At 38.0% G+C, this 17,219-nt stretch overlaps 1 protein-coding gene and 1 long non-coding RNA gene across 4 annotated transcripts in view; one reads left to right on the top strand and one right to left on the bottom strand.

Annotated features, from left to right (window-relative positions):
• The window catches only part of LOC105459858 (UPF0489 protein C5orf22 homolog), a 595,978-nt gene that overhangs the window by 428,718 nt on the left and 150,041 nt on the right, over positions 1-17,219 (top strand). The gene's annotated exons all lie outside the window — the stretch shown is intronic.
• LOC105459855 lies at positions 2,094-12,275 on the bottom strand. Its single transcript, XR_975736.1, has 2 exons — positions 11,781-12,275; positions 2,094-3,558 (listed from the first exon to the last, which is right to left on the bottom strand). It is a non-coding gene; the product is annotated as an uncharacterized LOC105459855 (long non-coding RNA).

The raw sequence follows: 17,219 nt of genomic DNA, 5'->3' as shown, positions 1-17,219 counted from the left end.
TGTGAATGAGTTAGGTTAGAAGAAAGAAGTAAAAGAAGAAGGATTTAATATTAATTGTTTTGCAAGTTTTAGAGATTGTTAAAACATTAATATAAATTGTGTTATCTATATTTAAAAAATTATCTGTATTTAAAACATTCGACAATTATTCATATTGTCGGGCATTAATTTCTCCTGAAATTTAACGCCTCCGATCTATGATATAGATATCTCGATTATCGTTTATGGAATTTTCCAAATACTTTATTTGCACGGAATTTATAAATCGTTAAGAAATATCTAGCACACATCAATGATTCTAATTTAAATTCTACCATGCTATCTACCTGAAATTCACCGTCTTTTATTATAGTTCCAAAAACGTAATCCGCGGTCGCGTATCGGAGAATGCAAGAACTGTAAATTATAGTGTCTGTATACAGCCGTAAACATTACTTAACTGCGCGATGTGTGCGCGTTGCACTGCATTTGCATAAGTTTGCGTGAAACGCCTCGCGATGTCGTCGCTCTTTCTTCTTGTTTCTTTTTTCCCTTAATATCTCTTCTCCTTCTCTCTCCCATTCGTAGCGTTCATCACCATTGCGTGCGTTCTACGACATGACGCTGAAGAATTTTTTTTAATGGTGTCCCATTGCGAGAGGGTTCGTTAAATTTCACGGAGAAATACGGTCCCGTTCCGCCGTGCACATAGTCGTACAGATCTTAGAATCTTTTTTTTTTCAACTAAAGGTATACCTTAGAGATCTTTATAAGTACATATGTATATATATATATAGGTATATATATATATATATATATATATTTTGTAGTCCTTTACCTTTATTAGCTATATTTTTTTTGTAAAAATCAATCGACTATTTTCAGCACATCATAATTTCATTTCTCATTAAAAACTCGCCGAGTACATAACTTGTAGTAATGTTGTACATTATTATCGTTTATCATTCGTAATGAATAGTGTAATCAATAATCCATAATATAATTTAATAATGACAGAATTAAAATAACATAATATCTCAATATTTGTTGACGATATCTTCGTGGAAAACATTAATTTCATATAACAATTCTTTTATATTTTTATATAAATTGTATAATTCTATATTATTTTTCAAATGAATTAATCGTAATTAAATTCAGAATATTTTGAAGATATGATCTGTTTTTTTATAGATAAAGCTATAATAATGGCCTAATATTATCTAAATGTCGAAGGAAACGAGCACAATTTACAGCTATTTAATTATGTGTAGCATTAATTAGCTGTTAATTATTACTTCGCGTTAAGCACACTCCATTTCGAAACGTTACCTTGGCATTCAGAAGGCACCACGCACAGTGCCCATAAATCGTGACATCGAAACACGAAGTTGGTTCATCGAGTCATTGGCCCTGGCTTCCCGACGATAAAGTCAAACGTAAATCGTTATCTTTATTGTGCCACAGTACTCTTTACGCGGCGCGTCTGCAAGCGTTTCGAAATCGACTCTCGTCGAAGGGACCCTTGCTACTCTTTATCTTCCGGCTTGCCGAACATAACGAAGACGTTTCTTTCTCGTGAAAAAAAGAGAACGATGCGACAACTGAGCTGTCTCTCCCTCACTGTTGGGAGCCACTCCGATCAAACAGCATCCTTTTCCTCTTTCACTTGCTCTTTGCACTTACATCTCTTTAGTTAAATATTTTTCGACACTATCACTTTAAATGCAATTTTACTTAAATCACCAAGATATTATTTTTCCTAATAATACTACGTATCGAAGATGTACTCCACGAGTGTTGTAAATACCTACTTTCTTTCTTATAATAGGAGCGTTATGCGGGCATAAGTGAAATCGAACGGACTATTCTCAGCGACGGTAGACGTGATGGTTGTTGTAAGTGTTGAGGCAACGTAATTAATGATAATTGTTCAACTGGCTTGATGACTTTAATTAGGAACACTTCTGTAATGCTCCGCGTGCGAGTTCCACGATTCTTTTTTTTCCAATTGATTTCTCTTCTTTAACGATGATATAGTATTGTTAATATTTCGTGTAAAATATATACTGTGTAAAAACAATTGCGTTCGCTATTGTGATAGAATTATTAAATTATTGGAAGCACAGATTTATTTTGTGTAGCAGAAAATGTAATGATATAACGTAATGTAGGCTAGTGTAAATAATAACAAAGATGAGTATCTATCGACTAAAATTAAATTGCAGCTAATTCGCACGTTCACGGGAATATAATAAATTTATGCGTTACGCAAGAGGAATGTATTTATTAAAATAATGAAGTAACCAATTAACGTATTCGTGATAAAGTATGTCATGCATAAACTATCTTTTAATAAAGCCGATATTTTATATTGTACATAATTAATCCATATCTAAATTATAATAGGTTTCATCTGAATGTATACCTAATGAAATTCACAAGAATTCTTCGTTAATTATATTGATTAATAAATATATTCATAGATAGAATATTATGATTTATTAACTTACAAATTCTGTCGAAATTAATTTCAATAGAATTTTTTCATTAAACATTTTTACACGAAATAAAACTGCGATGACTTGTAGCCGACTAAAATATCGCATTGCTAAAGTGGCTCCGGGAAGAAAAGAAATCCAAATTTATCCACGCTCGACGGCCGCGGCGACGTTGCACGGAATAACGGTACTAAGGGGGCGCACACGCGAAGTTGAAGTCGAAGTTATCGTTTGTTTTTCCGCGCGCCCTGCTCTTCGGAGATTTCTCTTTCGAAACCCTTTGCGCGCTAGAGGAACGCCGCGCCGCGCCGCCATGAGCCCTGCCATGTGTTTCGAATGAATTTACATGACGTCCCACCGTGTACCTACGTCACTTTTTGCCGTGCGTACACGCGTGTGCGTCGCGTGTGCGCGTGTGTTGTACAGGCGGCCGGTACACACGCGCGTACCGTGCCGTGTGCGTGCGCGTGTGCGTGTGCGTGCGCGCGCGGGCCGGCCAGCATGTGGGCAGAGATTCCCTGCAGCGGCAGATGTTGGACCATCTTCCCGTGGCCCCCCTCGAGATACGAAACTCGGTATGATTATACCCTATCTGCCCACCGAAGGCAGGGACGTACCGTCTTGCCTCGCATTCTTCATTCGACTCGACTCGATCTAGACCCCGAGACGATATACTACGCAACACATTTTCTAAGCTACAGCGAAGTCGCGCGACTTTGCTCAATATTGATATTTGATATGACTGTGCGTAGGATTACATGATACCATTTACGGGCTATATAAAATTTAGATCTTGAATTTCGCAAAGGCAGACACTAAGTTGAAGAAAAATTTGTATCGCGAAAGAACCTGAAGACTCCCAAGAACACTTGAATGTTCCGCGAAACGTCTATCATCTAATTTCGTAAAAATATTAAATATTGCGCCATGCAAAACAATATATTTATATATTGCGGGATTTTTATTGCATTTTAGTAAAACTGGTTATTGCGTTATAGCTTACGGCTTAACAGTTCTCCAGAGTATCTTACCGATCGGTGCTACTGAGCAAATGCAATCTTCTTACCGGGCTTTGAATCTAAAATAAAAAGAGAATACTAGATTAATATCTTGACGGTCATGTCATTTCGATTGAAATAGGTTTCAAACTTTTGCAACTTAATAATAGGATACACCTGGGTCAAAAGTTCAACAAGTATCCGTGATTCTTGCGTATGAAAATAAACGACAAACTATAACTAATTTACTACATTTCTTTCTTCAAGGAAATATAATGTTTCAATGTCGTGCAATTAACATATTTTATCAGATTATCTTAATTTAATAAAAAAAAATATGAAGAAAAGACGTCAGTATATTATTCAGATTGAGTTATTATTATTTGAAATAATAGATATTTGTTCGATTATATTTCAACTTGATTCCTCGAGGTCGAAATATGTCTGAATCGAAATTAGTTCAACTATAAGCATCAACTTTTACACGCGATTTTCCACGGACCCCTTTCGATCCCTTCGGCCCAGGTATTGGTACGAGCCCCCCTTTTTTTTTAAGCAAAGGAAATAACATGTATGGTCTCGACGCATGACAGTGCTTTATAATAGTAATTAGTATAATGAATGCGTTGTTAATGCTACTTATTTCTTGGACCACGAGAGATTTTGCGATGTGCGAGTACAAGCACATTTATGTACCTACAAATGAATGAATAATTCAGTAAGGAAGGAAACCGTAGGAGTATATTCTTGACATAATTACAACGCACTGCATGCCTCAAGTCATACGCTATTCAATACCAATGTCGTCGATATTTGATTTTCCAAAATTAATTCGCGAATATACAATTTATTACGAATTAAATTTATATTTTATATACCAGGATTGTCCAAGATTGTTTAAAGACGAAAATGCGAGCTGTGTCTGCCGCTAAAATATAATCACGACGTTTTGAAAAACTTGAACATAATTTCTTTATCCCACGAGATATTATCCGATAATGCTTTTTGTCGAAAGTCGATTTCAGAACGAAACTCAATTTCATGCTTGGTCCATGGCGCGCCCTGCTTTCGTCCTTAGCGCATTACGTATTCCAGCTTGCCCCTCCTTCTGATATTATTGTTACGTCGAATCCTTTTTTTTTTTTATATTTCAACTGGCAACGTGTTCGAAGTTAGGCGATCGGCGCCGAGAGTACCGCGCGGTGAGTCGGGTGTTCATTATAAATCGCATCAACAGGAGGAGGTAAAAGAGAGAAAAGGCATAGGGGAACACCGGCCACAGATTATTCCATGTAATATCGTCTTCGGAGTCCAATGACCGTACACAATTTGGTGGCAGCGAGTTTTTTAGTTTCCAATGTTTACACCTTAACTTGAAAATATATGTGCCTGCTCTTACTGAATACTTTCCAATTCTACAACTTTTTGATCATTTTTATATATGATAACCATCTCGAAAATTTTATTTATTTCTATTTTGATAAATTCGAATGATTACTATATTTATTTATTATGTATATTTATTTTCTAAATTAACTAAATATATTCTATATATATATTTTTTATTATTATAAATAAGTTTATTTTTTTTCTAAAAGATATAATCTTTTAGTTTATGAATTGTCTATGTATATTCCTGTTTGTTATAAAAATTTTTAAAAAAGGATAAAAAACTGATACTTATTAAATATTCAAATTCGCTACTAAGAACCAAATAGTTTTGTAATATTGCATTTGTTTCAATTTTACCTTTGCTTGTTTTAATCAATATTATTGTATTATTTATTGTTCTATATAGGATCAATTATATAATGCTACGTAACCCATACGAGAAAAAGGTGTTAGAATAGAAATCAAAAGACAGGCAGATGGCTCAGGATAGTCTGAGTCTAACTCTTTAACATGAACATTCGACGCCGTAAGATGACGGGAATACGGAACCTATTAATATTCTTTTAGAACCCCATGAGAAAAACTCCTGAGGGGACTTTTCCTTCATCTATTAACATAAAACGACCATCGCGTAGTTTCTCACGAAATTCTCGGCGGCAGGCTTGTCAACATTTTCAAAAATTGATTAGAATGTGTTACATCTGCACGTCTTCAGTATTAATTAAATAAAATATCCATTCACAAAACGTTCCTCAATAAAAAAAAACTTATAAAACCCACTGAGCAAATCTTAAAATTGTGACAATGTTTGTTTACGAAATTTTTTAAATTTTTATTCATCTTCTTGTATAAAGGAATAAAAAGAAATATTCTCTCTTTCTTGCATATAAGATGAGAGTTTATTAAACAACAAGGAACAATTTATAAATATTTAGTTATATAATATGCAAAATTAATACTTTGTCAGAATATTTCGCGTGTGCCTAGTTTACATCAAAGAAAGTTCTCCGTGCGAACCCAGGTGGTTATCCGAACTCTTTTGCATCCCCGTGTTCACCCCTCGGTATAGACGAGATTTTCATAAAATTCCTATAAATAAACACGACCCGTCCTTATTTGTGCACAATATTTATATGCTACGCATGGCCTGAACCGGGATCGTACGTCCCTCTCGGAAGGTATCGAGCTAGGTATACCTAGAAAAATCGAAGGGTGAAAAGAAGGTAGAATAGATAACACCTCTAACACACACCTGTGAAGGATCAATACCTTCGACACCGATCCTTTCTCCCATGGCTCGATCGAAGCCATATAATATTATAAATTCTCGTTCAGGCCGGTCTGCCGAATGTAACGTCAAAACATGCAGTAGAAGAAAACGCCCTACGATTTTTAAATATTTGTAAGTTGAGCGAAAACAAACAAATTTTATAATTTACGCATTATTTTTTACATGTCCCTTTATTCATGCGATTTTCTTTATCTTGGAACGTACCCAAAATTGCTCGTGCGGTATTTTTATCAGAATAAGGACTATTATGCGAATGTTGAAATACTCGTTATTTTGAGCAACATCACTATAAGTTTAATAACTAACATTGACTCGGGTTTTATGTAACGATGATGCAACGTAACGACGGTTATGTAAAATACCAACAAGTGTTCAAGCGAATAACACTGCTCTTCTAGCTAATTGACGCTATCTTGGAAACATAGAAGAAGTTGAACTGTAATAGATACTAGGAGAGCCGAGATCGTAAAGGAGGCAGGAAATTATCGTGCGCGTCAGCGAGTTTGTTCTAACATTCTCGGTCTTACAGTAGAAGCGAGATGAGAGAGAGGTAGAGAATTTAGTTCCAAATTGCGCGATATTTCTTTGCCTTTAGCGGGTATATTCTTACTTTTACGTGATATTAAGTAAGATATTTATAAGATCAAATTGCATCGAATCTTATGTTTCTGTTAGATTTCTAAAATTTAATTGCACCATACATAGAAACGGTATTTTTCGTCATATAATAAGAAAATAAATTAATGTTATATAACTCTATGATATAATTATATAACATACTACAAATAAACGCAATGCGTTCAAGAAATTGCTACGGTTCGCCTCGAAACTTGTTAAGTTTAATGGAAGGTGCAGGTTGAGCTTGACGAAAGACAGAAAAGTCACGTAAAACATTTTTGAAGGAGATGAATTTTCGAGCTCTTGAAATATAGACGCTACGGTAAAAGAAGTCGCGTGACGAACCGGCGGCGAAGAGGAAAGGGGAGAAGGCGGGAGGGGGCAGGCGTCGGTGGTGGCAGGACCCCATCGTCGTGAAATCGACGAGCAAATACTTAAGGCGTAACCTCGTTACGCTAGCAGCCAGTGGAAAAGCGAGGAAAATCCTCTCTGAACCCGCCTTTAGCAGCGGCGACGCGGAAAACTCTCTTCCGGTCGTTCAGCGTCCGTTCGACTGTTCGAAATGCAGTAGGAACGTCGATGCGCATTCGTAAAAATGAATACATGAATCATCGAGCACACGTACGAGCGACGAAATATGGGAGGATTCGCGGAGGGATTCTCTTCACTGGTTAATGATTGCTACATGAAAAATTGTCCCGCAAAATTCCGCTTGTTTTTGTATCTATCAATTTTTCTCAGGAAAAAAAATTTATAACGAGATTTTCTGGTGTACACGCACGCAAAAAGTGTTCTTCTTCGCGACTAATTTCATAAAAGCTAAAGTGAAGAGAAAATTTTCGTAGAGTGGCATTTGCATGTTTGATGATAGGCGACGACTACTGATGTCAGCAAGCTTAACTTTACGCGTATTTTCAAATTTCGAAACGCGAGTTTCCACCGCGAAAAAAATAAAATGCAATTTACATAATAACATTTGCGCTTTGCATCGGGAAATCGTGCATTCGATGTTAGTTCCGCGACGTATCTACATATCATCGCCCACGTTTCCGCTTAGTTTGCAGTTTTTCACAACGCATAAGCCGTTGCTCACGAGAAATCGTACTTTTCGCGTATAGCAGCGCGTAGAAAAAGAAAGAGAGAGAGAGAGAGAGAGAGAGAGAAAAAGGCGGCTAATGACGGGAAAGTTTGAAAACGGACGACCGACATGATGTAAGCGGGTGCGGGAAAGTGGAACGACGGGGGTAACGGCAAGACACGAGTTCCCGAGGCGAACTCGGCGCATGATATGCTCGCGTACACCCTGTCTTGCGCTAATTACACTAACTCGGGCTAAAACGGACTAAGTAACGATATAAACGGGTCTCCCAACCGCGCGCGCGCGCACGGGCACGTAAGGTAATTACCTAATTCGGCCATGCGTAATTGCCGGTGATTAAAGTGTCGCTTTCGTGGCACGGCAGAAACGACGTGACATTTCACCGACAGCTGCAGCCGATACGGATATCTCGTTTCTTCCATCGCTGATCCCTAACTCACGAAGTTTAGATTAGGACGCGAGGAAAATCGTGCTGCGTATAGCGCCGAACGGACGCTCCGCACGCGCGTGCATACGATTACCTTCAGATATTCCCATTTTCACTATCGTCACCCACAAAACATGCAACACTAACACAATTAAGACAATATATTCGTTTTATATATATATATATATATATATATATATGTTTTTTTAATAATTCAAATATAATTAATAGATTACTAGCTATATATATATATATAGGTATATATATAACGCTTGCTTGAAAATGTTAAACGACGAATGTCAGTTTGTATCGGTGATAGCTGACGTCAAATCGAATCATGCCACGAAGAACGATCAGTCTATGAAGCGTAGAAACGAAATCATTTTGACACCAAGCGCGTTGAGTAAATTCGGTGAGAAGAGAGCGATTCTCTGTCTATGCGCGGTACAATAGCGATCTTCATCGAGGTAGAATTTTACACGAGGTAAGGACCACAATACTACGGAGCGCTCTCCAGTTTCGTAAGATCATTTTTTTCTCGACGGCAGAAACGAGTTTGAGGTCGGGATCAGGGGGGAGAGCGCGAACAGGGGTTTAGAATAAATCAAGTAGAAGGGCTGTGTGAGTCCGCGAGTAGAAGCATTCGGGCCCGGGCTTTGTACAGCACCGCTACGCGAGGTCCTAAGAGAGAGGAAAAAGGACGTCAACGGATGGTGAGGGAGGGAGAAAGGGAGACCGCGCGCGGAGGAAAGAGCGCAAGAAAGAGAACACGAACGAAGCGAGCGAGCCACGTTGCAGGAGCAACGACTGAAGATATCAATCAACGGGCGCATTGTGCTCAAGGATAATTTGACGCGCGGCTGAAAGGGCCAGATCTCAAATTCCACGATCGGATAATGGCCCCTATAAGACCCCAAAAAAGGGTGGGCCCCGAGGGTATGTACCAAACCGCAGCTTATACGGACAGCTTCGTTTCTAAGCCACTAAAGAGACACTCTACGATTATCTTCTAGGCTAAGTTTTTGTTTCTAACAATATGCATTGTCCGATTGCTCAAAAGGCGCTCGAAAAACATTTACAGTAAGTACGATGATTGCATTTCGCTTCTTCAACTCTTCTTCGAAATCTCTCTATCCGTCGCACATTTCCCTTTTCATTTACGCGATCTGTCATCTTCGTAACTTTCGACTCATCAAGACGAATAAGTCTAAATTCTTGATTGAAGCCTTGGCGGAAAAGAAGCATAGTAAGTTACCGTGTAATTTCAATTGCGCAGCGCTAATTGCGCCTTCGAGAAATCAGAGTGACTAAGTGCGGCGAGCATCCGACGGCCGAGAGAGGGCCTCGCTCGCGCTTCTAGATGTTGACACAGTAGTTCGTTCTTTCATGAGATTGACATTTTCCGCGATTCGTTGATCACTTTCGATCAAAAATTTCTTTTCAATCACGTATTTTCACACTGACACAAATATTACTTCAAGTTTAATATCCATTTTCGAATATTATATCACGTTAAGAAGGCCTATAATTGTTTCATGCGATTTCGAAAGAATTAGGAATAATTTTGAAAGATGTAAGTATTGTTCCGCGAATATTAAAAGATACCTGTGGATGTATGTTTGCGTTTACAGTCTTTCGCAATAAGGGAAGTCTAACTGCTATGAAATATTATCGCGATATCCGTCTCTAACGACCTGATCGCGTGCGATTAGTATTCTTCTTGATACGTCATTCAATCGAGATCTCGTGATCGTTTATCTCTTTTCTCGTTTTCTATTTCGGTGTTTCTTCCTCGATTGTCCTTGGAAAACCTGCACGCTTGTATTGTATGGAAAAACGTTCATAATTTGACGTTGAAAAATATATTTTGTGTGACCAGTCAACGTGATATGATGAATAGTTCATCATATAATTAAATGTGATATTCATAAAAGACTAATCATCCATACAGATAGTTTAAAATCACATTAGCAAAAATTTTTTTTTATTAAACGAGCGGCAACTTGTGTGATACATCCGAAAAAAAAGAGACTAGAATATTTCACAAAACTGGACAGTGAGAATCATATATATTATTTTTAGCTCAGAATTGACAGACTTAAAAATCCCAACCTCAAAAGAATAAAAGATTGATTGATTCTAAAGTCAAAAAAGTGCAAAACTCCCGAAATTTAAGTGTTATGTTATTTTTGTTAAATTTATTTTTATTAAAAAATGTCATTAAGCAGTATTTCACGAAGAGACAATTCACACTCGATTGGACACTTTTAAGAAGCGCATCAAGGCGTGCAGTCTTTGAAGCTCGAAATATCCTGTCGATACGGCGAGCGAACCTTTCGAAAAGCGCGCACAGGTCTTCTTTTCCGCCTAATTCCGACAAGTTCAATGGAGCACTTGACTTTCAGATTCTCTCAAACGTAGAATTGAGATCCTCAAAAGAGTGGCACGATTTGTGGATTGACGCTACTTCGAGATACAATGCAACCCTGGGACGTTTGCTACCTGCGACGTGGCACGTGCCTTTCCTTTCCAAGGATCTGATGAATTTTCCGACCCGTCAGACCACCATCCGATCTACGAAAACCTTCACAGGTGGGACTCTCAAGGCACACTAAAGTGAAGGGCATTTGCGGTCAACTTGTTTGCCTAACAGGTGGATCTATTCCAGTAACGATGATCACTCGAAAATTGTTTGCGCAACTCACTCTCGGCGAGATATCAAGTCCTCTTGGAAGTCCCGATACGTTTCACGAGATATACGAACACTCTCGAAACACGAATACACGAATGCCTATAAACGCGATTGCATTTTTTTCTGCTGCAGAGAAAAACGTAGCAACAGGTGAATTTAAAAACCAATTTTTTTTTGTATCGAGTACACTGAAGCATCGAGTAGTGAGAGAAGAATGTCATAAATGATACATTCTTCTCTCACTACTCGATTCTCAGTATGTCATCAACCACTATATTATTAACATTAATCGTTGTAGGATGCATGCGTGCGAAGATTAAAAGTTATTTTTTATTCCATATTTACAGAAGAAAAAAAATGTTTACTCACTTTTCCTTAAATATTACAGACTTAAGTTTAAAAAAAATACTAAAGACATATTGAGAATATATCATATAAAAGATATTTACAAAGTTACTTAGAGTGCAATATTTCATTTATTATCAGTAATTCTCTAAACTGTCTCTTTAATAAATTTAATTAATTTTATCGTCAAAACACGTTACACCTTAATATATAAATTTTATCAATTTAACCATAGATAGTGAATATCCATGAATACAAGAAATATTCGAGCCTTAAATCTTGTCGCCATAACTTGTTCGATAACTTTTTATTCGCTTTGCAATTATGCGAGGATAGTACAATTTTCAATTTTTAGAAATAAATTTTTAGCAATAAAACGATGAATGTAAAAATTTTATTTGGATTATAATTCATGATTATTATTCAGATTTTTCTTACCTCACTTGTCTATTTGATCACTGAACGTCTCGAATCGTAAGTGCCGTCGGCAGATCACACGTCCGAGTAACGAGTTCGTCAATTACATGGGTAGTGGATATTACGTTCAAAACTTATGCTTGCAAACGGCATAGTGCAGTTTTATTCCACTTTACCACTTTTTACATTTTACACTTCCCGCACTCGCAGCGCCTCTTTACAGTTTCTTCCTCTACGTAGTTATATCGTCATTGGATAACGATAACACGATACGACGATTTTCGTAGTACGGTCACTGTTACGTCGCACCTTTAGTGTTCTTACGATCTTCGCGGGTAGCGAGTACTTGATACTTGAAGATTGGTACTTGGTACTTGATCTCGGTTTTATCCATCATCTCCAGCGAACTTATACTTGTGAATGGAAATAGAGAAGATTCACGCTTTAACGATTTAACGTACCACGTGGTTTAACGCGGTTCCACAGTTGCGATTACACTTTGACGTCATAGTACTTATCTTTGCAGATATGATACGCTTTCTTCATGTTTAATATTGTATTCGCCTAACTGTATCATAAACTCCATTTTCAGTGTGTTGAATAATTTTTGTAATTTTTTTTTTATTTTCTCATTTTTGAAAATATTCTCACGTGATTTCATATCCTCTGAAGTTTCAACTAATAATAAACACCATTCTCCGCGATAGATTTTTCTAAACATCTGTTTCCAAACTTCTATTAACTCCATTCGTCTGTCAGCTTCTAATCTTTTTCTTCACTGTTATTCCAATACGAGTAATTTCTTGCTCCAAATTCTGAAGATCAATCTATAAGTTATTCCGAGACTGCTCCGGGATTTGATTATCTTCACACTATGCACCGAAACCGTTGACCATCTTCTATTTAGGTCTTCTTGGCATGATGTTAGCTTGACTCTGAAGATCTTCCAAGTCCAAAATTACTTCAAATCGTGAAATCAACTAACAAAGGAATAGCTGTTGTGATTTTGTAGTCTTATCTGCCGATTGTCGTCACCAGTCAGAAAAAAGAAGAGAAGGAAAAGAGTAGAAGTGACTGCTCAGGAAGGTCCACACTGCCTGGCGGTTTGATCGCTGAAGACTGAGCACTGTGCTAGCGTTTCGCCGCGTAGTAAGCCGGCTCTCGCCCCGCCATCGAGCTCTGTTCCTCTGCCTCTCCACGAGGAGTGTGGAAGTGAGAAAAATGATGGAAAGGAACGAGGACAGAGCGATAGGTGGCGAGAGAAAGAGGGAAAGAGAAAGAGACACCCGTTCTTCTCGACCCACTCTGACGTTCTGCGCGTCCTGAGAGTAACATGTCGCCGTCCTCGTCGGATACGTTCTCTGGATTTGCCCCCACCAGGTTCCCTTTCGTCCACCCTACTCTCGGCACGTTTCCTCTCTCGGCGTCACTCTGTCCCACTACCTATTCTTCCACCACCCTGACGACCTTGGAGTTTCGCGCGATCGCCGCTGGGCGGCACTAGCATCCAAACTCACGACCGAAACGCCGCTCGAGCGTGGCGAGTAACAAAGATCCCGTCGGTTAGCGCCGCTATGTGGGAGAAAACGCGCACCACTGGTTGGTGGAAGGGGTGTGGTAATCGCGAGGGTGAGAGTAGTCGGTTGCCCCTCTCGTCGTGAATAGATATCCCCTCAACGGGATTCTCGCTCCTCCTCCGCCCCCACCGTGCAGCACGTGTTCCGTTTTGCTCGAGCTGGGGTATATACGAATCTTCCCATCTTTGTCGCATTCAGTAGGTTGCAATACCGTCGGTAGGGGATTGAATATACGCGATAGGGGGGATAGATCGAGTTCAGGAGTGGGGAGCAGAACGCTCTAACATCGCCAGCGACGCCAGCGTGCGTCACGCGCTATCCACGCTGCAAATATAGCCAACTTTGTGAATAGTCAGATCCGTTAGTGCGAAGATAACCGAGTAGTATTCTGCTCGCTACTTTTACACAATAAATCCATTCAAGTCTGCAGACTTTACCTTCGAAGTATGATTTATAATGTAACGCGCGCACACACGATCTCATATACATATATTGTCTTTGACTAATCTCCATCACATTTCATCTGTATATTTGTGGTACGTGTTTTTAGTTGTTTATGTTGCGTTAAAAGATGTAGGTTGATTTTATAGTGAAATCCGGAGACACTTGTCGTTTTAGCAATGTTAGACTATCTTATCACTATCTTATTGCGTGCCGTTGTCTTTAATGCTAAGTGTGTTTGTCACACAGTTTATTTATAATTTGACTATTGTTAATATAGTCAGCCTCTAAACTATTTGTTAATAATCTAAAACGTCATAGTCTTATCAAGGAAAATTTGTAAAGAGATTTTTTTTATAATACTTTGTTCACTTCAGCGTTTACTCTTGAACTTTTACGTCTGCTGGAACAGTCTCGTGAAGAAGACTATCTCCTTTAAAACCCTATCCAGCAAACACAGATTATAATTACAATATTGCAGCAACATTGTGCAGCATATTTCTGCAATATAGTTGGAATGTTACAATGTTGCTGCAACATTGCGGTTATAATCTGTGTTTGCTGGCGTATACAGCCTGATGTACTGATCATGTTAGCGTGCATAGACATTGGCCAAAAGAGATACTTTTACATAAGAAAATATTACAATTGTATCATCATATACTACTATGTCTGTACTTCAAGTTTTTGATCTTATTTGTCATTGTGAGTGCTACAATAATTATTTGATCCTCCAAAGTAGCATTAGTATTGAACGTAAAAATTTTGTTACAAACATATCCCAGCACCTATCAGACGTGCAGAGAATATTGATATACGAACCAAAGAATTGTGCACATTCTTGCCAAGTATTCAAACTTTTTCTGACAGCCTCCTGCGCACAAAATCATAACTATATCAACATGAGCACTTGAATTTCCATTCGGCGGACACTTCCAACACTTCCATCGTCACGCACATTTCTTTTTTCCTTCCTTTTTATTTAAAAAAACCCTACATTCATCTTCTAAATCAAATGCATATCGGTAATCTCGTAATTTTTGAGAAACTGATCTGACTTGTTAGCGGAATGAAGAAGTACTATGTGGAGAATCAAACAGTTCTCAAGATTTTTGGCCTACTGTTTCTATCAGAATTTTTATGTGATTAAATGCTCAATAAAATGAATGCTTAATATGGAAAGGCGATGCATAAGTCGAACACGAGGTAATATCTTGAGAGAATGTTGGCGCGCATTGAACTGGCTGTTGTCGAGCTAGATCGGTCTGCCTGAAGCGATATAGCTTCCCCTTCGTCGCTTTCCCTGCGTGCGACGGTCTGCCACCGCCACGTCCCACCAAACCCGCCGCAGCAACGAATTCTCCTCTCTATCTTCTCCCTCTCTCCCCTCTACCGTATTAGAGTAAACGGCGCCCCGACGCTTTCAGCGCGGCGTCGCAGTTCGTGAATTCTGGAATTCGCGCCACGGTGGCTCCACCTCCCCCTCACACGAGTCGCTAAATCTTTTTTAAACCACGCCTAGTAGCCTGGTTGAGCAAACGAGACAGCAATAGGGCAAAAAAGAAGCGGGCACGCGCGAGCGACTCGGACGTTTTTCCTACTTCTTCGGCGATGCAAACACATTGCGCGATGAAACTCCACCCTCTTTTGACGGCGCCCCCTCTTTTTGCCTTCCCCTCTTCCCCACCGATCTCTATCATCCCCACTCTTTTATCCGATCTCCGCCGCACCAACGCTTTTCCGCCACGCGAGATTTTCCGCCGAATATAGTTTGTCACCGATGAAGAGAGAGGCGGCAAACATTTGTGACGCCTGTCGGTAGCTGGCGCCAGCATACGCACACGTCGTCTAACGGAGTATGCATTAAACCTGCCTTGCAGGAAACAGGTTCTAGCGGATATCACATATATGATTATACATGAGAGAGTATAGAACGTAGAAAGAGCGCTTTTTTCCAGTCAATTTTGTACCTTAGCATCTATATTTTTAAATTTTAATCAGGCTTTGTCTTTACTTTTTGCTAAATAATGTATTTCAAGGCAAATACTGCGGTTGCAAGTTAATATAAAGCATTTTATATTCTAAGAAAATATTTGTTAAAATATTAACTATAAATTATAAGTACAATAGAAAAGTGATATTATCTTAGAAATATATTCTATACAAAGCACAAGACGCGAAGAATAGTGTGATATGTTGTAAATACATTCAACAAATAGATTAATGGTATTGTTACAAATGATAAATTCCGAATTATACAAATTGTATAAATAATAAATATAAATATTTAAATTTAAAAATTATTAAGCTATAAATTATTGTCAAATACTTTATTTGATATCAAAGAATTTGTAATCGATTTATTTCTTTATAGTTATTTGTAGCAATAATAATTTCATGATATATATTTCTACCTTTGTTGTTAAAGAAGTTGCCTGCACAGACATAATACCGACACACCTTTTATTACTTTTATTACACTCGCGTATCAAATACTGGCGACATCTGGTGGTAAGCGCCAAGAGATAAAATACCACCCCTTTACACAATTTTTAGCATCTGATTTGCTTTATTTAAAATGTTTTCAATTATTCTTTTTTGTTTTCTATTTTATCCTTTTTTTCAAATATAAAAATATTTTTTAATTTATGATTTAATAAGTAAATAATTGATATCAGTATCTTTAATCTTAATTTTTTACAAAAAGAAACAAATGACTTAAATATAATATTGTCATTTTAAGAGCAAAAGTTTTTGAAAAACAATCCATAGGTTTTATATATTGAAATATAAATGTTAGGAAGTAAAAATGAGCTATAATTAAAGTATATGTATGCAAGTTATAAATAATTAATTGACATAATTAGATTAGCATGAAGACACAAGTACAAAAAGTGGTTCTTCGGAAGTATCATTACTATGGTATAAGAATTTACAGCTAACGTTAAAATACATATCACGCTCTTGTTCTATATGAATCTTATCACGACGATTAGTAATTCTCAAATTATATTCATTAGAGATACACAAAGTTATACAAGCTTGAACATGCAATGTTATTATAGTCATTATGAAACGATCTTGCCAAAAGGGGCCGGTAATCCGGGTCGGTATTTCACCCTTTCCCACCCTTGCGTAGAGTCGATAAAACAGATGCCTTTACGGTGTAGGTATTTCCAGCTGATTAACTCGAAATTAGGTGCAAACGGGAGTTCTCCGTGATGGCGCGTGTCGATGCAATTTGTGCAAACTCGTGCAGCTAAGTGCACAGGAAACCGATCAATTGCCGCGGAATGGTTGAGTTGCTTCGATCGATCGCTACAATACTAGCTCCACATCTGCATTTTTATTACACCCTCGCTGCTTGCGGACATTGCCCTTTGCGTACGCGTCAGGTACGTGCGTGCGAATATATCAATGCATCAAAATTTATATAAAAGTT

This window comes from Wasmannia auropunctata, unplaced genomic scaffold (genome assembly GCF_000956235.1).
Source record: "Wasmannia auropunctata unplaced genomic scaffold, wasmannia.A_1.0 LD336101.1, whole genome shotgun sequence".
Classification (NCBI taxonomy): Eukaryota; Metazoa; Arthropoda; class Insecta; order Hymenoptera; family Formicidae; genus Wasmannia; species Wasmannia auropunctata.
This window is presented reverse-complemented; position numbering and strand designations above follow the sequence as displayed.